Genomic DNA, 24,597 nt, shown 5'->3' on the forward strand with positions numbered 1-24,597 from the left:
CACTCAAAGGGTTGCTGATAGCTGACAACTTCATTATCTATCTGCTCCCCCTCCTTGGTCTAACTGTTAGTGATTTTTTTCTGATTGCTTCCCGAGCAACGAGAGCGCTCCATCGTAATCTGTGATAAACACAGAGAGGAGAGGTGGCAAGCTGCTAAAAGTCCTGGGCAGGGGTGGTGAGCTGGAGAGCGGCAGGACTCATGAGTAACAGACCCTCCCTCTGTCTTCTAGGTGACTTTGGGGATGAAGTACCTCTGGGGATAGCCAGGGTTATTCACCCATCCGTATGTAAAGGACTCTGCTTTGAACGTTGTAATATGTTACTTGTATTGGGGAAAAATGTATTATGTAGCTTCATACTCCAGGGCTTTGTGACACTGTAAAATGAAATGATGTATCACAGGGAAAGAAATGCCAGGCTGAGGCACACAATCAGCAGCCAAATTTACCAGCTGTTGGAGAAGAAGAAAATCACACACACACACAGACACACACACAGACACACGCGCGCGCGCACAGGCACGCGCTCATGCACAGGATGTGTCATTGCACAATCTCTATGAAAATATTTTTCTGTGCTAATTTCCGTAGAAAATATGGACAGTGATCACTAGAACTGGGTTTATATCCCACAGGAGGTGGGAATTAAACATAAATAGTATCAATTAGACACCAAGAAGTCTTTTAAAAAACTTGCTACATATGTATATATTTTTTTAATGGAACAATCTCTTCTTTCCTACAGGCAATATTTAAACACAGGCTGTTGTCCAGTTTCCCAGCTCACTATGGTATTTTTCTGTTTTTGTAGCTGTTCAGTTTTCTTGCATCTACCTTTCAAATTTTTAAGCTGACGGAGCCTTCATACCTTCGTGAGGCTCTGTGTTTGCAGCATTCGCTCTGGTGCAGGATAAGATCCTAGCTACACACGCATCACAGAGCACAACACCATTTCTAGCCGAGACAAAATTTCCTTTGACCTGCATGGATGCAATGACAGTTGGCAAATAGCTCCATCTTTGTCCCACGTTAGCACTTCACTTATTAGCTGAACAAGGATATGAAGCTGTTATGTGTGTAACAAGTGATAGATGTAAAAGATGAGCTCTGCATCTTGAACCTCTCTTACACTTTGCTTCATGCAGCTCGAGAAGCGCCACGAGCCCCCGGGTCTGCCTGTGCGGTTCTTCTCACCTTGGGTATTTCCTTGCTCTTCGAGTAGCCGGGTGTCCGTCCTCGGACTGCGCGCAGAGGGGGATGTCTCTTTTAAGGACCTTAAGCTGTAGTACGACGTTCTTGATTACTTTTCTCCTAATACATTAAAAATACATCTTTTACCTTTGCGCGATGAGAAGAAGACAAAGACTAGCAGCGAGACAGCAAGCAGAGGCGCTTTTGTTTCTGACTAGGCTCAGCCACAGGATTTATGATATATAGAGATGCTTTTGTTTTTAAGTAATTGTGCCATTACAGGTCGTTGTTGCTAAATTTCCCTGTTGTCTGTAGCTCTGCTTAGAAAGATAGTATTTAGGGTTAAATCCATATGATGTTTCTTCCTTTAAACATAAAGCTGCGTATTTTGACTGCATTTGGGCTTGGCTGTGAGCTGCCTGGTGCAGGCAGGGAGTAGGAAGAGTGTCTGGTGTAGTCTGAGAAATGATCGGTAGAGGGCACTGATCTAACAGGAGTCAGAATAAGCGCCGTTGTCATTTTACTCCAGTGCAATCTAAAAAGACCCAAGATTAATCTGTTAATATCCTCTCATTCTTTTTCCCTCCTATATCAATGTTAATTGCCAAACAAGTGACAACTTTTTCCAGTATATTATACTTGCACATTATACACTACTGCTGTAGATACGGTTATTTGCAAACTTGCTACAGACTTCTCTACAAAGTCAAGAGGTTTTTATGTTGCTTCTGTATGTATGTATGAATGTAAATAAATAGAGGCTGCCACTTAAGCTATATCAAATTTAATATACATGCTCTTTAAAGCAATCTAAATATTAAAAACAAATTTATTGGAATATTCTGCAAGAGACATTTTATTCATTGTGGTTTACTTTCAAGTAAACTTGTCTACTTCCTTTGGTTTTATTTTCCTCCAAAAGCTGCATTCTTCTCAGGATTACTGCATGTTTTTTAACTGTGCATTCACAACCATATTTAAGAAATGTTTTATGCACATTGTCAGCTAGACTGATAAATGAAATTATGATTGAGTCTTGGCAGAAGTAGCAATCATAAGCCTGGTGCGTAAAGTGCCAGTGCAAGCCGAGTGAGAGGGGAAGCAAATGGCCAGCACGCTGGTGTCGGGGTGCAGGAGGAGGCACTCGCGGGCCACGCGCTGCCCTCGGTGCTTCACCGCCTCCAAGGGTGGCACCAGCCTCTCGGACTGTGGCCAGGGGTAACCGCAGCTGCAGAGAGAGTTGCCGGCAATCTGGTGTCAGGAAAAGTGATGGAAGCTGGCAGGTCTGGAAATTGCCTTGACAGCCAGGGCCCTATAAAATTTTAATTTGAGAAATGAACCTGCTCTAAACTCTGAGAGTCAAGCCCTGAAGCTTTTACTTGGGCAAGATTTTTGCGAAGATAAATGAAAATAGACTTAAGGACTCTGACAACAGCCACTGGGCAAGCCCCCGTCACGGGGCTGGAAAATAACCCTTTGTATCCCTGACCCCTGTCACAAGATTGGGGTCAGCAAATAAATATCAGCTTTGTGATAGTGTGTGTGAATGTCGCACCTTTATTAAAAGTCCTTCAGGTTGAGCAAAGGATGGTTTTGTAGAGTTAGTCCTGAGAGTATTGGCTGTTACAAATGATATTTCTATTGCTTTTTAGATGCAAGTGTTACTAAGAGCATTATGGCAAACATAATGATATCCTCCAGCATTTTCTGAGATCTGGCTAGTTCATTGTTTTTGGAAGAGTTTTGCATGACAGAAACCCATTGCTGAAGGAGGGATCCAGCTGTTTGCTGAACACCATGGCCCAAAACAGAACAGGAATGTCACCCTCAGTTCTCTGGGATTGCTGACCCCAATGAAAACACTTAATGGGTCCACTAAAGACAGGCCTTCTTTCTGTTTCCTAATCCCAGCAATATAACAGTCAAAATGGGCAAATCCTTTGAATGACCAGCATGGGGTAATCCCCCAACATATGCTGTAAGCAGCATGTTTAGTGTTTGCTTTGAGTAATTTCTGTCTTAATAGAGTTAATGCTGTTGGCAGGCAGCAAATAATTGCTAATTAAGCACTTATCTCTCTAACTTAATAGTAAGCTTCAACAGAACAATTCCAAATTAATACCATCTCACCTGAAAACAGATACCCACTTAATATCTTGAAATCCATCACTCTAGCAAACGTGCTTTTCAAATATGGATATAGTTATTTTGCCCACTGATGGGTAACGCATCCTTGTTTAGGCAACCTGCTTTCTAAAGTACAATATTCATGTTGCATAGTCACTCCTCCAAAAATCTATTTAATAAAAACAGGATTAAACTTGGTTTTGGGCCCAGTTCTGCTGGCCTTTTCCCACTGAGTGGTGCTTTATCCTATGAAGAAGTCTGGGTTTTGTACTTAGATTTTGTACGTAGCATAGCAATGCCCATCTGACAGAGAAAGCTCGCTTATAAATATGAATACTAAACATAATCTGGCCTGAATTCAAACTGGGATGCAACAGGTCAGACTTAATCTGTGAGTGCTTTCTGTTTTGTTTGTTTGATTTAGTCTTATTTAGCAAATACCTAACGAATTTCGCAAACGGAATTAGGTCATCTCAAGTGAGATCAAAATAGGCTGCCCAGATGAATTCTTGGTTTCAAGCTGTTTATTCATGGCAAAGGGAATACAGGCCACGTTTTCTGCTGCGTATAACTTATATGAGGCACTGGTTCCAAATCCATGAATCTGCCCAGTTTAGGTCCTATTGCAGGTCCCAATGTGTGCTAAGTTTGGCAAAAGTATATGCAAGTCATCCCCTAACTTACATTGTTTCTTTCACATTAATATAATACTAAAAATATACCTACCTTCTTAATACTTGAGCAGAAAAAACAAGTATGGGCATAGTTTCAAGCATGTATAACCCTGCAGAAAAGGGATGTTGTACATGTTTAGCAGATATCCCAACTACTGTGGAAAACTTCATTAGAAGAAACAGTTCTGCATGTCTGAGTCCAGTAGCTGCAGCAGCTGGGACCTGTAACTATAACTGTAACTATAACCTATACGGCAAGGAGAAGAGGATAGCTAGGTATTTCAGGTATGAGAGATCGTGAAAGGATAAAATGAGAGAGAGAGAGAGCAAGTCCAAGCGAGCACTGCTTCCATATGGTTAAGTTTTAGTTAGCTATCACGCCATTGTAATATCTTGTTTCTATAGAAACCCTATCTACAGATATTTTGCCGATGGCGTAAAGTTAGGAAATTAGGGAGAAATTCTTTAGTGAAGAGGTCTTTGTACTGGGGAGCGAGGCCAGATCTTCTGTGCAAAGCATGTCAGTGTGGTTGAAATGATGTACAGGAACCATCTGTGGCATCTGGAAATACCCCGGACGGGTGAGACCTGCTGCATATCCCAGCACAGAGGAGAGGGTCCGAACAGGGCTAGAGGTACGGGATCCTGCCAGGGCTTGGGGGAGGTTCAGGCACTTGTCCTCCCCTGGGTGACTAGCAGCATGGCATAAACACGTGCTCAGCAGTGGAGCCAGCGCCCATGGACAGGAAAGGACACTAACGCACACCGAGGTTTTTAGGACCCTATGTGTGGACATCTCTTAGACTTAAACATGCAGTGAGCTCAAGGGCAGCAGTATGGGATGAATCATTCCCAGCGGCAGATGCAGAAAATCTACCAGTTTTCAAGTTGTGTCAGAAAATCTTGATGTTAGTCTCATTCTTACTACGCTTGGTTTCTTTAGCAAATAAGCCAGCTTTCCTCACTAGCCCTACTTCCATGGAGCAGAAACCAAAGATGCGCTAGAAATAATTGCTTTAGCCTTTAGTTTGGAATAGAGTTTTTTCTTTTCCTCTGCCAAGCAAATAGAAGAAGTGCTTGCACTAGTTTTACATATGCTACTATCTGAGAAGAAGAAAAATTCAATAGAGATAACTATTTCTATCCCCAAAGAAAAATATATATTTGATCCAATCTATGCTAAACTTTTCTGTGCAGTTCTTGAGAAATACAACAAAAATCTATATATCACACTCTCAGCCAGTACTTGATGACGTTAGCCTTCAGATTTTTCCTCCTCTGTTGTCTTACTAACAACAACAAAAAAGGTACAGGCTGTAAGTTTAGGCATCAGTAAAGCTAGAGTAACAGAGTTCCCATGCACCTCATTTTACAGTTTGCTTTGACATGAAGTGAGAAATAACTGAGCACAACCTTTACTACAATAATTGGATTTTTGCCATCAGGTAAAGCTTGTTACAGTTGTGTCCTCTGAGAAATAATAGACTTTTTAGGTTTAGTTTTATAGAATCCATTCTCTGTAACCTTAGAGGGCTTAAATTCCATTGAGGGATATGTGATATACACGGGCTAGATCCTTCCCAATGTAAGTCAGTAGTCTGTCATTGCTCTGTCAATAGCATTGGTTGGTTTACACCAACACAGCCTAAAAATCATTTTGTGAGCCATGTCTTAAAACCAGAGTCTAATTTTAGAGTAGTCTCCTTTGTCTTCCTCTTTTTATTTTATTTTTTTATTGCTTCAACTCATATTGAATTGCTAGCGATTTTGTTCCCTGTGCGTAACTGCTTTGAAAGTTCACTTATTAATAAAATATGCATGGATACACATGCACCTGAAACCATATCAGTTGGCTTATAAGGGTCAGAGTCTAAGGACGAGTAGACACTGTGAGCTGCAGAAAGGAAATTCCTTTCGTTTGGGAACGCAGGCTCTCTGAAATCACCTGTGGTCTTCATCCCTGGTGCCCTCCACCCAGGGCAATGGGATTATATGCATCACTTTAAATGTGAATAATTCCATGGATTTCACTAGTACTACCCACTACAACTTTACCATAAATATTGACTATTGTTTACAGGGCTTTCAAAGACTATTTTTGCCATTTCCCCACCTACAACTGAAGTTGAAAGGAAACAAATATAAGAAACTAATTTTTTTTTTTTGCTTCAGTCTTTTTATTCTATAAAGCTACACTCATACTAATATTCCTGATATATTCTTGAGAATTCTGAACAGAAGTATTCTGATAAAGATTTTGCTATGATTTAAAGTATTCTTTTTGACTCAAAAGAAAGGTTTTTCTAAAATACAACAGGCGGGAGGCCATTATGGTTGTTCTGTTTTTAAATACAAGCAGTAAGCTATTTCACTTAGAAATAAGACTGCAGTGTGTACAGAGTTAACAGAGTTACTCAATGTGTGTGAACTGAGGGATTAAAATTCAACTGCAAGGTACCTGTTAGGACAGTGGGCCACAACAGCTTATGAAAGTATGAAAAATCTGTGGAGAATGGAAGTGCTTCATTCTTGGCCCTTATGATCATAATATCTTGGAGATGGCGCTCGGTCAGTGGAGCAGTAGTAGGGAACCTGCAGAGACGAACTCCGTAACAGCCAAGCGCAAGGAAAACTGAGTCCAGTAAAACCCTGCAAAAGGAGTTAGACCAGAACAACTGCAACGGTTGCAGCACATATACATTTGGGGACATAGCAACTCTGCTATGAAATCAATCAAGCAGTGCACTTAACCCTTATGGAAACAATACGTTCAAGACTGTTATTAGAGCACTAGAAGAAAATGACCTGAGAAAGGTCTCCAAAAAAGTTCAAGAGAAGAAGCATTGCACGTTGAGCACCGCCACTGATGAACTCGGGGAGACTGCTGACTAGTCATACCCAGAGCTTCTGAAATGTATATAAAAGATTGCCTCTTCAGTGTGACCAGGACTAAATACTCTTTGGGGAATAATTCTATTTAAGAAAACTATGCCCACAAAATTATTATTATAAAGATGTAGTCTCAGAGTTTCCCAAATGTAAGATCTCTGCAAACCACCAGCTCTGTGAAAGGGTCTGTGGACTTTTAGAAACATACAGCCCACTAATAGAGTGGCTCTAATACGCATACCGCATTCACACCTTTTCCCTTTGGAGTCAATAGCAACTAGCTCCCGTTGGCATTAATGGGAACAAGATTGGTCCTTGAATTATTAACCACTTGGGTTAATAGGAACCTGTTTTATTTAAATACCACCCATGTGAAACTGGAAATGTGAGGTGGTGGTAACAAGCCATTTTGAGCAGAGGGAGATGCATATTAAGTCAAAATGCGTTGTACTCAAAATCAATTTGAATTCACTTCAGACTTTGCATAACCTTCTCTTCAGTGCTATACAAATGTCTTGATAGACTCATTAAAATCCAGAAACTGGGAGAGGAATATGATAAGATTAGAGATTCATGAAAGACCTGAAATAAAAATCCATAATTGAAATGTGAAGTTACGGAGCAGATCAGTCAGAGCTTAAAGTTTCAATTTCTTTCATTTTATCAGTTTAACACATACTGTTACTTTACCATTTTTATGTAGTGAAACACACACATTACAATCCATTTTTTCAGTTTTCTGTTTGCAAGGTCTTCACTTTCTTGTGTTCTACTTGTGTGGCACACAGCAAAGACACCTATTATGTCCTTAATAGAACAGAAGACCCAACATCAGTAAATTTATGAGAAATAATGATTCTGCTATTCTCCTTTAGATATTGTAGCTTTAAAGGCCAAGAGAATAGACAGATAGATTTGGAAGAATCCTTTATGAGGTAAATGTCCCTTTCCCCCCATGTTTAATTTCATTTCTATAACTAAATTGCAAATGTAATTTACCTTGTCAAGGGATGTGCATTAATTTGTTTTTAGACTGGTCCTTTGACTTGTGACTAAGCATAACATCTCGTGAATGAGTATTTTTACTACCTGTTCTTGTTTGTCTCCAAATGGTCAGTACAACTGGTAATATTTTATTTACTTTTACAAAATAAAGCCAAAATTTTGTTCTCGTATCTGCTGTACCACTGAGGTTAAAACTGGGCTGTTATCATTAAGGATCCCTTGAAATATGACTCTTCTTCTGACGACAGAAAGACCTTTGGCTGACACTCCTATTTGCACCTCAATTTGATAGAGAAAAATTGAGATTTTCCTTATCATGATTGTACAGTATGAAACAAATTGCTTCAGATTATGATTCCCTCCCCTTTAAATTGTTCCATTGTTTAGGCTGGAGCTGGCTGACAGCCTCTTCATCTATCTTTCCCAGGCTAACACCGCAGTGGACATGTTGGAGGCATTAGGCCAGCGCCGATTCGTCAGCCTTGACCTTCTGCCACATTAGCTCATTGCAAACCTGACACTCTTCATTTCTCAGCCCTAGATTTTTTCAGAGCTTTCTGAGCCAAGATTAGCTACCACCATTTATATGAAAGATATATGGATAATATCACAAGCTGACATACAGTGTTTTCCTTTTCACACTGGATCCCTTATTCAGTAACTTGTACTCCACATCAGGAACATATCTCCTCATTCACGGATCTTAACAAACTTTAATTGCTACTCATTTAAATTCTGTTTTATTTTATAGATCTTGTGTTACTTAATAACAGGTCGTACGAAACAGACCAGCCTATGCTTAAAATGTATGCCATCAAAATTAACCGTGGCCTCACGCTCCTTAGTGATCAGAGCTGGTCTGTGTTGGATATACTGCTGGTTTCCTCTAAAAGTTGGCTTTGTTCAACTTTATATTTAAACTCCTTTTTAGGAAAGGATTGCAGTTGTTGGGGCTGAAGTCACAGGAACTATTCTTACAAGTCTGCAGCTAATTACTACTTCCATGAGTGCTGCAATGAAGGAAACTTACACTGGGATTTGTCGCGGCTGTAAAAGGCGATGATACAGATTGCAACCTATGAAATTCTCCACTGAAATTCTCTCCTTGGTCAGAGGAAAGAAACAGGCACGTTATAACACAGTTCTTCTGATGTATTTTAGACATCAGCAATAGGAGGGGATGAATCTGGTTACTGAAGTACTACTCTTTCTCTTTTGATTAAGAACAGGGACCTGATAATTAGTGAAGGTACAGAGGATCTGCATTGTCTGAAGTTATGACAGGTGAACTGCATTCCCTATTTTCTTGAAACTCAAAGCCAGAATCACTGCTCTTTGAGAAGGCATGATCGCTGAATTAATCTTCTCTTGTGGCTGAGCAGTTTGTAAGAGCTCTCCCCCATGGAGTTTCTCTGGTGTCTGTTAAGGAGTGCGTTCATCCCCCCTTTCCTCAGAGGTGGCACTAAGAATATCTTTCTTCTTCTAGCCACCCAGCCAGTTTCTCTGCAAGCTAATTTGTTTGAGAACTTGATCTCATGCTAAATTTAAATTGGCTAAAACTAAGCACTCTTTCATACCTACTTGAAAAGACAGACAGACTACGTGGTCTCACCAGGCGCGTTTCATCAGCAAGCTGGCCTAACAGTCATTTCTTGGAAAATTTGAAAGCTCAGATGTTGGACCTCATCTTTTGGTGCTAACCAGAATTGAGACCACCAGGACATTCTCTCAGGAAGCATGTTCCACCTTGAAAAGGAACGAGGTTGAATTCACACTGTAAGTTGTAGTGTCTCCCCATTTTTTTTTTTCAGGTGGAAAACCTCCGTGAAAACAGTACTACTGCAGAAACAGACAGAAGAGCGCACAATGACACTGAGGACATTAGTCACTGCTGGGGACGGTATAGCAGACACAGTGGTCTAGCAGACCAACAGCCTGATTAAACCATTTGCAAATGTAACCCACAAACCTTTTAAAGCACTCCTGCTTGAAAAGAAAAGGGCCCCAAAGCATTTGGGAAACCAAAGCACTTGGGACTTGGCTGCAGAGGGAACATTAAAACAGAGGAGCTGATTATAAGGGGTGGGAGAAGCCCAGCTAACCTCACCACACCAGTGAGATCAGTTAGGGGCGGTGGCTCAGCTACGCAAAGAAGCAGAGCCCTTAGAGAAGGGGACGTCTGTGGCCACCTTCCCCTCCTTACTCAAACCACACACAGTTACGTGGCTGCTGTTTTCAACAGGCAATTCACAGTTACATCCTTGAAAATACAGCATGTAAGACTCACATCTATACTGTTGAATCATGTCTTGTTTTCAGTTTACAGATATTTTTCCTTTCAGTTCTTTCAAAGTCTTTAGTTATTTGGGTTTGTTTTTGTTTTTTCTTTATTGGTACGCATCTTTGTGGGCTTGCAGATGTATGCATGGCTATTCGTTTAGCCCACAATAAAGCAGTTGAAGAAATGCCATCCCTAACTGAAGAAAGCTCCCATTGAAGTCAATAGGAATTTAATCTATTTAAATACCTCAGAATGTAGCCATAAATTTAATTGAGTACTTACATGAAACTTAAATCAGTCGCATAGGAGGTTTTTTCTTCTTCTTTTTTTTTTTTTTGCCTAAGATCAGCACTGTGTTTGATATAGTGATGAACATCCAAAATGAAAACAAAGGTTGTCTTCTTTATCTTGAACTACTGTTTCCTAGATTATTTTCTATTTTTATTATTTACCATTTTTAGATGGTATTTTATCTCTTATTGTATGCTTATTTGACAAAAAGTAACAAGACATAACGACTAAAACTTACAAAGTTAAACAATCTGCCTTTGATGAAACACTTTTAAATCCTTTTAACAAATCTCTTAACCTGCACAATCTTGCAAATTCTTAGATTTCTTCAGCAAATTTCATGAAAGAGACTGTAACTTTTCCCTAAGCATGGAATATTTCGGTAGCATTACACAATTGTTAATTTTGCTTTACTTGAGGTGCAATGGTTGTTATTTGTTTCATAGTCTGTGAGAAAAAGTGAAGTGATGAGATCATAAAATTTTGATAGAATTAGTGTGAATAAGTGTGAAGCCAGGAATAACTCTCCAAAGGAAGCCAGAATCTTGTGCTTGGCAGCTGAGCTGTGCTATGAGCTGTGTCTATGAGTTACTGGCTGCTATTTTTAGGGTTGTCTTTAAAACTGAAGTTCCTTTTCATGAACAAAGAGTTAACACATTTTTGTCTACTTGTGTGATTGCTATTCTTAGGGCTTGCCAGATGCTTCCTATATAAAAGAAAAAAAGCCAACACCTTCACCTTTAGATAACGAACAAAGAACATCTGTCCCAGGAAAACAGCGAATGCTAAGGGGAGGTTAGTAAGATAATCGGGAAAGATTTGCGTGAGAATCAGGAAACCACTGGCAGTTTATGCAAACCTAAAATCAGACTGACCTTCAGGTGGCACAAAGCCTGTGCGTACCCAAAAGATGAGCTTCTCATGTCTCTGCACTTACTGTGACGCTGAAGTGTCGATCCTTATCAAGCCTGAGCTATCTACATCATCTCCTTCCCTGACTGCTAAGCTCTCCGAGCAAATCCTGCAGCTATGGGGATGCAAACGTAATGTTTTCAAACTTGGTTTGAAGAGCAACTTTTTTGACAGCTACCACAGGCTGTGGAGGAGGCCAGATTCAGGGGAGCCCAGACGTCACCCTGCTGCGGGAGCAGTCTGCAGCACTGGAAAGCTGTGATTTTCCGATAGCCATTTGTTTACATGTAGTGGGAGGCGAGAGTGATAATTCCTCTCCAGAGCCTTTCAGATCTTGTTTTCTAACTAAGTCCAAACTACATAACATATTCATCTTTATTGCCATTTTATTCCTTGTAAGACAAATATGAGGTCATGCAACATTTTACTCATCTCTTGTACTACAGTAACTGTAATTTACATCAAGAGTTGTAAACTGCCAGACAATTAGAAGTGGCACGGAGTCAAATGCTTCCTAAAATGCTTTAATATGGCAGCTAATATTGTAGCTATAATGTATGTTTCCTGTAACTCAGTTCACTCTAAACCAATAGTTGACTGGATTGTCATGCTTAGATGGGTGAGTATTCAAACATGCCTAAACTTCGTAACACCTACTGCACAGAGTGAAAGACAGTATTAGTGCAAAATCAAAAAAACTTATAAGTATGTTTGCACAGCAAGCTCAATAACCAATTTTGCTGATTTGCATAAAACCTGTACAATTGAAAAGCCATTATTCTTTTTGCCAATGTGCAGGCAAATTCTAGTACTAGTGGAAAACTTAAAAATACTAAGTTTACTTAATAAAAACCTATTAAAATGGGTGGCATGAAACTGAATTATTTCAGCTGGAATATATACACCGGGGAAAAGCAAGATCTTGAATATTCACATTACAGCTCATTGAAAAGGCAATGGGCTATGCAACAAGATTGACAACAAAGGGAAAAATGATGAGGAAAATTGCCTTACTTATCTGCTAGAGTGCTCTTGACTGCCAACTGTAATTTTATGGTTCATTATATAAAAAAATACCATTAATGTTAGTACTTGTGTATCATAATCATACAAAGAAGGGAAAAAGTTCATTGAAATGTGCTCCATTTTTAATCAAGACACTATAATTGTGTGTTTTTCAGGCATCATCAATTTTCATCAATTTTACTGCTGCAAAAAGAATGCGCTGCTATAGTTCTTGTAAAGGTCAATTTCTGCATGAGGTACATTGACTGCAGGGATGTAAACTGTAAATAAACAGGGGCATAATTTACCTTCTGATATTGCTTGATTCATCATGAGCTTTAAGTTGATAAGTGAAGAAAATGGAATCACTGTTTTTAAATTTCTTGGTGCATCAGATAACTTAGAAATTACAGGAACTTTGTTTATATAAATGTTGTTATATAAAATGTCATGCGACAACCAACGCGAGCAATGCAGAGCGAATACTACACGGCAAATGTGTCTGTTGATCTAGCTGTATACTTTCACTAGTTTTAAAAACTGCAGACAGGATATAATTGTCTGAAACAATGGAAAAGCTCTGCGGCGCAACTGCCTTATAGATTAACCATCTGGTTTTATCTCAAAGCAACTTTGACCATCAAAGGCTTTAGGTTTGTAGCCCCTAAAGGAGAACAGTGTTGTTATTAACTCACACACTCCATCTCTTTTTTAAAAAGGGGGAATATATGATATAGAGAAATTCAGTGACATGTTGAAGGGTGCAGAAAGCTTTGTGCAGAATGAGTTTTCTGAATTATTATTTGTCTTATTCCAGTACAAGGTAATGGACCAACCTTATAGTGGTTTCTCAGCCCCAGTGTGGCCCCAGCATGGAAGAGGGTCCCTGGGTCAAGGTATTTCTTCTCAAGGGAAAAAAAGAGAGGCGATTCCATATGACATTTTCCCAGCTAGAGGATCTTCAGACTGTCTTTATTTCATGGCTGTGTGATTGAGACTGACCTTGAGAAATAGCTGCTCTTTTCTCCTGGGAATCTGCTCTGAGTTTTCAAACCTCTGAATGTTAAAATTTGTTTAGAAGTTACAACTGGCCACGCAGGTGCAAAGAGGCTGTGGTAGATGTGCTACTGAAGGTTTTTTGGGGCTGTCCCTCATCTATGGTTGCAGAATACCAAAACGTAACTAATATGTTTTATGGTCAAACTCTGTTGTAGTTGATCCCTTATCTTGTTAAACATGTCTCCTCCTCGCAGAATTGCTGTTAGTACTTCTTTTCAAGCTCAGCTTTGTAATCTTAACCTAAATTTCTTGTAGAGCAATCTAAGTATAAATGTCTGAGACTGAGGGTGTCCGTCCTCATAGGTTACGTGGAGACTTTCCACCTTCGCATAGATAATCCCAGACGTACCAAACCCCTAGGTTCTGTGGCAAGCTCATTGGGCCCCTTGAGAGGTGACTAAAGCAATGTATTTCCTTGATCAAAGCAAGGGAGGGAGTCTTTATTTTTATTAGTCTTACAATGCTTCCCCTCAAACTGCTTTTTTCACACCTTTAGCTGCGTCGCCTGAAAGCACGTAGTGGCACACACTGCAGCCAGGAAGAAATGCGCTTGCTCTTCTCTCCATCTTTAAACAGATCTGTAGACTCTCGCTTTAATTCCTTAAATAAAGCAAGAAAAGCCCAGTTCACTTGCAAAGGCTTCTGCAGGGTAGCTTATATTAGGACAAACACATCATAAAAACAGCATTACTTGGCTGATATATTTGTGTAATATTTCACCTCTACTAGTGTAATACACTATTGGACTTGTGTTGCTTTGATGATATATTACTTGATAAAATAAGGTCAGCTGTCGAAAACCCATTCCAGTGTCTGAGGCACTCAAAGTTTCGTTGGGGAAAAGAAAAAGAAAAGTTCATTTTATTTCTAAAGAGTGCATTCTTCAGTATGGTGAAGTGAAGGATGATAAGACTGAAGCCAAAAGGCTTGCTGAGCCTGACACGTCCCCTAGAAGTGCCACGGTTTAACACAGGTTGTGGGGCCTGGGGTGCTCAAAACTGAGTCCAGCATTTGCTGCCAGCTGAAGTACAGCTGAGCAGTAGGCTTGAAATAGCTGAAATACCTGCATCTCTGCCTGCTTTCAGCTCCTAACACCTGCGAAGTGGGCCCATCTAGCCGTGGGCGTTGAGTGCCGGACAGGTAGGTTGCTCAGGAGACTGTCCCATTTCTTTCCCCAGGAGCAGTGAATGTCTGGAATAATGCTTCCAACATCTCACTGTAAAAACATGGCATTATTCATAGTGTACAATTAGTCTTTCATGCTTTCTTTGATATAAATACACATGCTACAGTGCACGATGTGATAATATATGCTAACGTGATCTTTAATGCTGATATTTAAAAATCTGTTCCTAAATACACACTGTTGAAATTTCACATGAATGTAAATCTACCATATTCCCCTGTTTCAAAGCACAAAGTCTTTTAGGCGAAAAGTAGGTATTATGTCTACCCATTTTACCACTTTCTTCCTATTGGCTATCTAGAGTTAAATATTTTCTTCATCTTCCAGAGGAAAAATGAATTATCCTGAACCAATGTGTGCTACAGCGTGTATGACTATGTGTATGTGTGTTTGTTGCGAAGACAAAATACAAACAGTGAGAGAAGATATTCTCATTTGTTTTTCATTCCAGTTCTTAAATGATATTTTAGGAAGCAATCATAATAAAGAGGACCTGAAGGAGCTGAAGAAATTATTTCTCAGTTAGACGGCAGCCTGCTGTTATCTCTAATCTAAGAGGCACTGGATAGAGGTCATCTTTTGATCAGAGGTGAATTTCATTTTATGATGCTGAAAACAGAGAGAATGGTACAATCAAGTGCTTTCAAAGAGAAGACAGAAGCAGTCAGAAAGTGATGGAAGAACCATAGCAAAAATAAACAGATTTATTGTTATATATAGCCTGTTTTACAAGAACTCTGTAGTGCAGAAATAGGATGTTACCCTGCTCTAGCCCCCCAGATATACAGAATATTGCCAGGATTTATAATCACTTTACCTGCACAGGACAGTCTTCAGGACAAATGGGGTTAACATGGTGCACTGTCACAATCAAAGATTATCTCTCATAAAGGATAAGCAGTTTAGTTTCCACGCTGAACACCTAGGCATGTAATGAAATGCAACTTTCGGGAATCCCCATGCACAAAGAGTGCTGACAGCATTTTTATTTCACTGTCTTCAGAAATTCCAACAAAACCGTGTTTCTCTGACGCTGACTGGCTGAGAGGTGGTGTCTCATTGGGCAGCTCTGGTGTTTACTCTGCATTTTTTTGCTTTCCAAGGCAATTGGAGAGTGGACTTTGACTCGGTCAGGCTGGTTCACAGCACTAGCCAATATGCTTTTGGGTCATTAAATAATACGGATTGGAGAGCCTGATCAAAACGCTTGCTGCTGAAGCTCCATAGTTGGTTTGGAATATTAAGCACAGACATGTTTTCATGGTATCTGAGCAATTATGTGATGTATAAGGTAGCCCATGCCAAAGGATGAGCCCTACAACGGCATCTGCTGCGTGTTCCAGCCGAAAGGAAAGGGGGAACGGACAGAGCACTCCGGGTGCTTGGGACAGCCTGGTTACAAATGATTGTGCAGCAGAAAGTTAATAATACTTCCCCACAGAAATACTGAATTTTACAAGAAGCACAGCTGACTAATTCTGTTTGAAATGATCCATCATGTAGCAGTTTAGATAATTTTTGGCAGAGGAAGTAAGGCAGCCAGTAATGATAAAAACAAGTGGGTGAGCAAGAGCAAGGCTTGTTGAAATACAGAGAAGGATAAAGGGATTTGATAAATGCATGTACCAGGAAATGGGCAACCGTGTGTCTGTCACAGTGCATCAAGAAATTGTACGTTTCCGAGTGTCTGACTTACTATTTATGCCTCACCTATCAGTTGTGAAAGAAAGTCTGCCTAGAAGTATCCTTTAGTTAAAATTTTTAAGAGCAACATCAAACCCATACTTGTATCCTGTGCAACTGTGGACGGAGAGGTGTTCTCTCAGCCCAAGTCATACACTCCTAAACCATGCACGCACAAATGCAATAAACCTGCAAGAAGTGTGTCCTGAGCTGGCAGGGCAGCAGCGTGCAGCGGGGAGCAGAGCTGCACCTGATCTGTTGCAGTGTCACCTGCTCATGGGTGCACCGAGAGCAGGAAAAGGTGAGCTGCTCCGCCGGTAACCAAACACAGGAACAACTCTGTGCATTTTGAATGCTCCATCCTGAAGTGCCTGGTAGACTGTTAATTCCCTACAGCCAGGTTTAAGGTACATACTAGCTCTGGACCATTAAGTGCTGAAGGATGTGACCATATGTAGGGAGCATTTTCTTCCTAGCAGGGGTTTCACACGTCAGTAGTTTCAGTACAACTAGTTTCTTAGTAACAAGGAAGTCACTGCAAAAAGCTATTGCGCAGGACCTCTGGAGTACATTTTCTAGAACAAATGAGCAATTATAAATTTTAATAATCAACTGTTATAGCTGAGTAGGAGTTAAAATTATGTCAAAAGTTGCATGCTAAACTGAATAGCAGCATATGCCATTTCTGGAGCTCAGGCGGGAACCCTAGGAAGGAGGGCAGGTATTTGCGAGAGGACTCAGCTGCAATGCTGTGAATTTATGCCTGACCTCTACGGAGGGAGCTTAGAGCTGTAAATTGGTATCAGCGTCTCCTTTCGTGCAGCAGGAGTGAAAAAGAAAAATGGAAAGTAGTGCATTTATGTGACTTGTAAAATATTCATTTATATGCTGCGTTTGAGGAGAATCGATCTCTAGAGAGTGTGAGGTTTCTCCATCTCAGTCAAATTAGATTAGACGTTAGTCTCGACTGAGATAAAATGTCACCGGGGTCTCAGCTCAGATTCCCTCAAAGCAGGAGGACTTTGTACTGATATATTTAGGAAAGGCTGAAACCACAACGGGACCGGGGCATGTGCTTGCAGCCGGAGCAAGTGACTTAGGGTTTTGACTCCAGCAGGTGGCAAATTGTTTAAATCTCTTTGTAGATTTGATCTTCTGTGCTGACCTTCTTTGGTCAGCACTGGGAGAGGCAATGCTTTTTCCTTGTATTTACAGCATTATTTTCAATGTATGTGAAAGGAGAGCACAGGTAGTAAGCTGTTGAATGCCAGTCTCTTATTAAGGTAGTCTTTAGGCTTTAGTCAGCATCCTCCGTTCTGGGTAGCTCCTGTTCCAGCACGTAACAGTGATAGTTTACATGTGGTTAGCTTTCTCCAAGTCTGCGAGACCCCTTCTAGGTTTGTGTACAGGGCGTGGGAAGCAGGGTGTAGAGACAAGTCACGCAGACCCAATGGTCTTTTCCAGTTCTTTGTTCCTAAAATTATCAAGAAAATACCATTGGCTTTTTGAAGACTCTACGTGACTTGCTACTGTGAAAGGGGTTTGTTCAGTCTTTTTTGCTTTTAAAGAATCTTGAATATAAAGAATTTTGAAGTGTTTCTAAAAATGAGCTTTTACAAAGTTAAATTGAGAAACAGATAACATTTTCAGCCACTTTCTAACAATAATGTTTTTAGAGAGCAAAGTATTCATGATGATGTCAATAAACACAGCAGCTTTGACAGCAGTTTTCAGTATCAGCATAGATGCAGAGTGCTGAATAATACCTGTATTATCAATTTGCTAACACTTTTCTTGAGAAAAATGTCTCTTTAGAAAGCTGTAGCTTTTATGAACATTTCCTCAATTTCAGTCAAACTTGACACGGTTAGGGTCTGAAAGGGCCTGAAATTTTGTTGCTGTTTAAATCTGTGATGAAAGAAGTGAGCATGGTTGTTGGAAAATGCGTTACTTGCAAATATAAAATGATGAGAAATAATTTACTAAGGATAAGGAGTGTTTATTTTTCCACGTTATGAACAAGGGCTCAGTATATTTTCATCCAAGTTACTGTAAATCAGTATAGATTCAAATTTTATTATTTCAGACGCACAGTTTCTCAATGCATGGAAAAAAAGAGGGCAGACTTACTAATTTACAGACAGATCTCCACCATTTCAAATTTATGAGTGTGCATTGGCAAACAACAAACAAAAAGAGCACGACACAGGTGATATGCAATCAGCCAAATTCACCACTGGCTTCTGTCAGGAACTGGTGGCTTAAGGCCACGGTCCTGAAGGGTAAAGAAGCTTCAACAACATAAAATGGCTATTTCTCTAATTAAATGCTAGCTGGAGCAAAGAGCTGACCCCTAGCTTTGGCTGGGTGACAAAAAGAGAAGTTTGGCCAGAATATTCAACAGGTCCTTTGAGCCTTTGGTCTTTCTGAAGTTTCACCAGCAAAATGCCTGTCAGCTCCGTCCTATCTCCTGGCTGAAGCTAGAATTTCCTTGAGGGTTCGAGGACCTTCTATATGTCCATGCCAGGTATCGGGTATTTGGTACTGCCTCTTATTAATCATATTTTTGACAGGCTAGAGTAAGCATTTCCAAAATGATTACAGCCCCAAGTGTTAACTTTTCCTGTGCTGATATGAAATACTTATGCCAGTTGTGAACCCAGGACAATTAATAGAGGTAGGTAGTGCTATTTTAGACTGCACTGTTTGAGCCATCTTCTTTTATGTCTATAAATCACCTGCTGCATCGAATATTCAGTAGTTATGTGACCCACTGGTGGTTCCTTTCTGTTGTATCAGCACTCTGAAGTCTAATGCAAATGGAGAACAGCTAGGAGTTGCTTTCATTATAGGAGGCTTATTTCTGAATATTTACATCTGAGATATAAATCATGCCCAACACATCATTCAGTGTAATAGGTTCCTGTAATTAAATGAGAGCTTTATTGAATAAATTACCATGGTAGTAATTATATGTGTAATACTATTGCTATATCTCTGGCAATTCCTTTGACTTTATTGCAGATAAAACAATGACCTTGTCTATTTTGATAATGCTTGATAATTTAAGAAGCCTGAAGAAATGGTAATTGTGAGTTGTCCATGAAGTTTTTAAAAATGCTGCCATTAGTAGCATGATCTCAGTATTGGCACAATAGTATTGCTAATGTTTTCTGCATACTCACAGTGCCGATGGCACTCTCTGCCACCTCTGGAAACACCAACTTTCCCTTCTGAGCAATGGAGCTTTGTACGCACAAGAAATGCTGGAGCTGTAATGGGAAAATGTTGGTTTAGTCTATAATGCCTCCAAATTGATTTTCCTTGAAAGAGTGGAGAGCCAGAAATTACCTGCATCCAATCAGAAATGGCCTCTATGCAAATCACTGAGGAACTAGAATAGCTGAGTATAACTTGATTACGTTGGCTTATTTTTTTGTATATTAATCCATACTTCCTAAGTTTGCAGTTCTCCCTTTCCTTTGGCTATGCTATTTATATATGCACACAAGTAGAAACTCACCCGTTGGATGCTTAAATTAAATTCCAGTGAGGCCTTAGTTTTACTTGCTGCTTTTTCCAATATGTGCATACATATATACATGGGTTACATCGATTCCTGTAGTATCATCTCCGAGTTTATTGAGTGCAAATGGTGACTGATTTTCCCCTGATACTCCAGGAAGACCTAAAAGATACAAGAATGTAGTTTTAAATAGGCTACAACTTTATTAAGCTACCACATCTGGGAAATTATCTGAGATGGTGGGGAGTTTCTTGACAGATTTTTTCGCACTGGAAAAAATGCTGATTTGCCAAAACAAAAACTGTTTACTACACAGAATTTGGTTCAACACATCCAATTAAGAAGAAAAAACAGCCACTGCAATCGCATGTTGACACTGTTAACTGAAGATTGTGTTTTTTCTCATGATGGCAATTTTTCAAAATTGTAGTGAACTTTTATACTAAAAAAAGTTGAAACCAATTAATTTGACTGACCTGACAAAAAAAGGTGGGGGGAGGTGTGAAAATGTGAGACCATAGCTTTACAGCCTGTCTTGAATGCAACTTCTCTTCAATCTATTGAAATCTCATGGGTCAGGGAAACAGGGTGTTTCTTCTATAATCTATGCTCTGCAGGGAATTTCCTCACCATGCTACTTGTCCTTGCAATGCTGCTGAGACCCTCCCAGTCTCTGCTTATAAAGAAGTTGAGAGATTTGGAAAAAGAATCAGCATCTCAATGTCCAAGCCATTAACAGTCTCGGTTTCCTTTCCTCCTGGTGCCTTTCAGTTGATTTTTAGTTTAGTTCCCAGGGCATAATGCAAGCCCCCTCTCCTACTGCACAAGCAACTCGACTTGGCATTTGCAGGAGAGCACAGCAGTGGTTTGGCTCGGCCGTCTCCTCTGTTTCTAGCTGGGTACTCGTAGTAATACTCATTTGTTCTTTAGCACTGGCCAGAATTTTATTTGATTCTAGTCACAGATTTGTATGCCACCATCCCCACGTAACTTGGGAATTCAATTAAATATGCAATTTCATAAGGAGCGAGTCTGCTCCATCCCATTTAGTTATCACCTAATTTACACATTTCCTGACCTACCGAGCTCTTTCGCAGAGGCCTCGGGGCTCTTCAGACCAGGATATTTAGTTTCTTCCTCACAGAAGCCTCGAGAGCTCTGCCCTCCACGCGGGCTGCCGTTCCCCGCTTTCCTGTGAGCAATGGGGTTTTGATCACCCTGTTGCAGAGATTTAAGCTTGGGTTCTGCTATTCATTTGGCTATTCATTAATGTATGTTAGCGATCTGTTACCCTGCTTAGCTTTGTTGGGATCATCTTAAGCATTTCCTCTTCATCTGGATCCTACTGAACCTCACACTTTCATGATAAACTGGTACTAATCCATTTCTAATAATGGCTTTACTTGAGGTTTACACTACTGTAATATGAGGATCCTGTCAAGTTGGTTTCAAAACACAGTCAGAGAATTGAATTTATTTTAAATAAAATCTGTAACTATCTTCAATTAATAACATTAAAAAAATAGGGTGCAGGAAGGATAGCTGAGTTTTTCATGATGCTTTGAAAAGTCACAGCAAATACCTTCTTCAGTAAAAGAAAAAGCTAATAGCAGCTTTTCTATGGAAATTCATAGTATTTCTCTGTTCAATGGTGCATGAAAATACATGTGCTTTGTATGAATATAGAAACGAAAAAATAATTTATCAAGCAATATATAGATAGTTCTTCAAGAATTTCTATTGCTTTGGAAACATTATTCTTTTTTTGATGCAGCTTTACTGATCTGCTGTCTGAGGGATAGATCAAAGACAGGAGAGGAAATACTTTCCTTCATTTTATGATAAAGAAAAGGGAAGAAAGAAAAACTAAGCATTAAGATGCCAACATGTGTTTTATCTACTTCAGTTCTGCCTGAGAAAACTAGATTCAACAGAACAGTTTCACCTTCGCAAAAGTTATTGCCTTCCTTCTCCGTCTCTTCTCACAAGTTTTCCTACTTTTTCCTTGGTTTCTCTGCATTTTACCTTTCACAAGAGAGTAAAGCATCTGCTCTCCGTCAAAGATGACAATGTCTTATGCAGTAATCAATGTTGTCAAGTACTGAAGAGCACTAAGTCTGCCACAGACTACGGGGGAATAACTTTAATGTGTTATTCTGAAAAGTAATTAGATAATTTTGTGCCTTTAAAACCGATAGAGTGCCAGGAGGTACCCTAAGTACCTAAAGACCTTGTAAAAATCTGCAGATGGATGTTTATTGATAAACAACCTGTTTATCTGAAGATCATTCCTGGGAATACAAGTGGCCGCATCTGAGATGGCTGGCCGTGTTTCGGTCAGAAATTCATTGCAGTGAGTCCAGGGACTTCCCACCGAGGAACCACCGCTCGTAGAGATGCCAGTGGATTGTGCAAACACTTAAACCTTGGAAAATCAGGTCTTAGTGGGACATGCAGAAGAGAACGATAAACCCAACTGCCCCAGCAACTTGCTGTAACTCCCCCCTTTGGCAGGGACCCATTGGCACCGCCATGGCCCAGTTGCCTGCCCTGCACTGGGCCTCCACCAGCGCTCGCAGGTATACCAGGATGGTGACTGGGTCCTGCCGAGCAGTGGGAGTTGTTCCTCCAGCAGTTTTGACTCCCATGAACGGGGAAAAAGGTGTCGTCTCAGTGGCATGTACCTCCTGAGCCATTGCAAGAGGAGATGTAAAATATTTCTGTTTTATGTACATTATATTTATAGTCTGCTAGAGAGATGCATCTGGTGAGAAAAAAGTGGGTTAAAAGCATAAGCTGTTTATCTAGCAGTAACTTGCAGAGTTTGTCTTATACTGACAAACAGTGAAAGCTGTGATCCATAAACACGGTGTTAATCAGCTACATTAAACAGTTGTGGTCTATATTATTGTGGAAAAACAGCTTTTTTTCTCACTGTTTCCTGAGTTCCAGAAGTGAGGTCTACGATACTAGCACTGTGTTACTGAAGCACTGAGTGAAATAAGTCCAGCTCAGTAAATCTCAGTGTGACTCTCATTCTGTGGCTAAATCTGACATTTTTGCCATTTAGCTCTAATATGGGTGCATAAATGATAAAAGTTATTTCCTTTATTTTTGCTACTCAAGTATTTGAAGACTGTTATCCTGTCTCTGTTCAGTGTTTATGCCAAATTAGGGGAAAAAATTATTTTAAATATTCTTTCTAGGTGATACTGATTGACCTCTGATTATTTTTGATTATTTTCACTGTTTTCCATTGTCCCTTTTGCTTTGGTCCAGCTAAGATGCACATCAAAATTAGGCACATTCAAGTAACGCCAGGGTTGCTGCAGCAGGAGCGTCCTCACTTTGTGTAGCAGCGATTGCCTAGGCGTTCACAGAAGTTATATTTGCCATGTGCACCTATTATGACAGCAGTATTGTGACATATATGTCTATATCTTATTGTGACAGCACCATAAAATTCCTCAGTAAAACCACAATATTAGTGATAGAGAGTAATCCAAGCTATTGTTTGCTCTTTTACCTTACTGCTATAGTCTACAGGAAAAATCATCTGAGACTTTTGTGTCTGTAATTATTCTAAAGATTGTGTTTTTAAAACAGTGGTTACATTTTGTTAGACTGAGCAGCAGACAGTATTTGTTGGAAGTAATAGATGGATGGAGACCAAAAGATACATCCTCATGGTTTAGGGAAGAGATATAATTATTTATTTTTCTTTAGCAAAAACTGAAAATTAAGGGTGTGCTGAACTCAGTCATTCTTCAAAATATTGACTAGGAGCCAAAGACTAAGGCTGTGATCCAGATAAATAAAAAAAGTGCAGGGCCAGTCAAGAATTATTTTAGTTTACACTCCACGGTCAGCCAATATCCTTGACACAATAGATGAAAAGGTCATATTTAAAATACAAGGTAGCTTCTATTTTAAACAACAAATATAAAAGGCATTTAGCTCAGCAAAATATTATTTCTAAGGCTTGTCCATAGACAAAAAATCCAAGAGTTTCCTGTAACCTCTTTGCAGTTGATAATACAAACTTTTTTCTTCTGATGCAAACAATCAGACACATTTTTAGTGCTGATGATATGGCACAGTATTTCTGATACTTACTTATTTTTCATAAATATGCTTTTTAAAAAAGAAAGGGAGTTATTTATGGCAGGGTAGTTACTTACTGCATTTCTGCTTCTGAAGTGCCATCAATTGGTAAAATAAAAGCGAAACTTCCTTTTTGTTCAGGATGAGTTTTCACATGATGTGCTTTGCACTATATAGAAAGCAAAAATAAATAAATAAAAAGATGCGAGAGCTAGCAAACTAATGCATTTTAAACCAATGGGATTTGAGGGCACTAGACACTTTGTAAATGCTTTGCGGCATGTTATCCTGCACAGGGACCGACTGGAAGATTAACAGGGGCTGCGGGGATCTTGCCCACCCTCAGGCAGCGTGAGCGCACTGAGCCCCACAGCGCATTCAGCATCTGCTGAATCAAGCCCCAGAGCTTTGCTGGACCCCCCTTTCGGGACGGCGCTCACCTGGAAAATCCACTGCGGACACGGCACAACAGCCTGTTTCCCACGGGATGGTTCGAAGCGGTCCTTCGGGGCACAGGCAAGCGGGGGCACCGGGAAGGCTGGTCTCCCCACGTGTCGCGGGGCAGCGCGGGAGCAGAGCAGCTCCTCTCTCCGTGTCCTGCGCTGGGAAGGCTGCGTTGGGAGCACAACTTTCTTTGTTTTCCATATCTTCTGCGCAGTTCTGG

At 40.1% G+C, this 24,597-nt stretch overlaps 1 long non-coding RNA gene across 1 annotated transcript; it reads right to left on the reverse strand.

Annotated features, from left to right (window-relative positions):
- Positions 1-18,303: 18,303 nt before the first annotated feature.
- Positions 18,304-24,597, reverse strand: LOC135329716 (uncharacterized). Its single transcript, XR_010391300.1, has 4 exons — positions 24,374-24,597; positions 24,011-24,102; positions 19,827-19,991; positions 18,304-19,575 (listed from the first exon to the last, which is right to left on the reverse strand). It is a non-coding gene; the product is annotated as an uncharacterized LOC135329716 (long non-coding RNA).

Source organism: Dromaius novaehollandiae, chromosome 12 (assembly GCF_036370855.1).
Source record: "Dromaius novaehollandiae isolate bDroNov1 chromosome 12, bDroNov1.hap1, whole genome shotgun sequence".
Taxonomy (NCBI): domain Eukaryota; kingdom Metazoa; phylum Chordata; class Aves; order Casuariiformes; family Dromaiidae; genus Dromaius; species Dromaius novaehollandiae.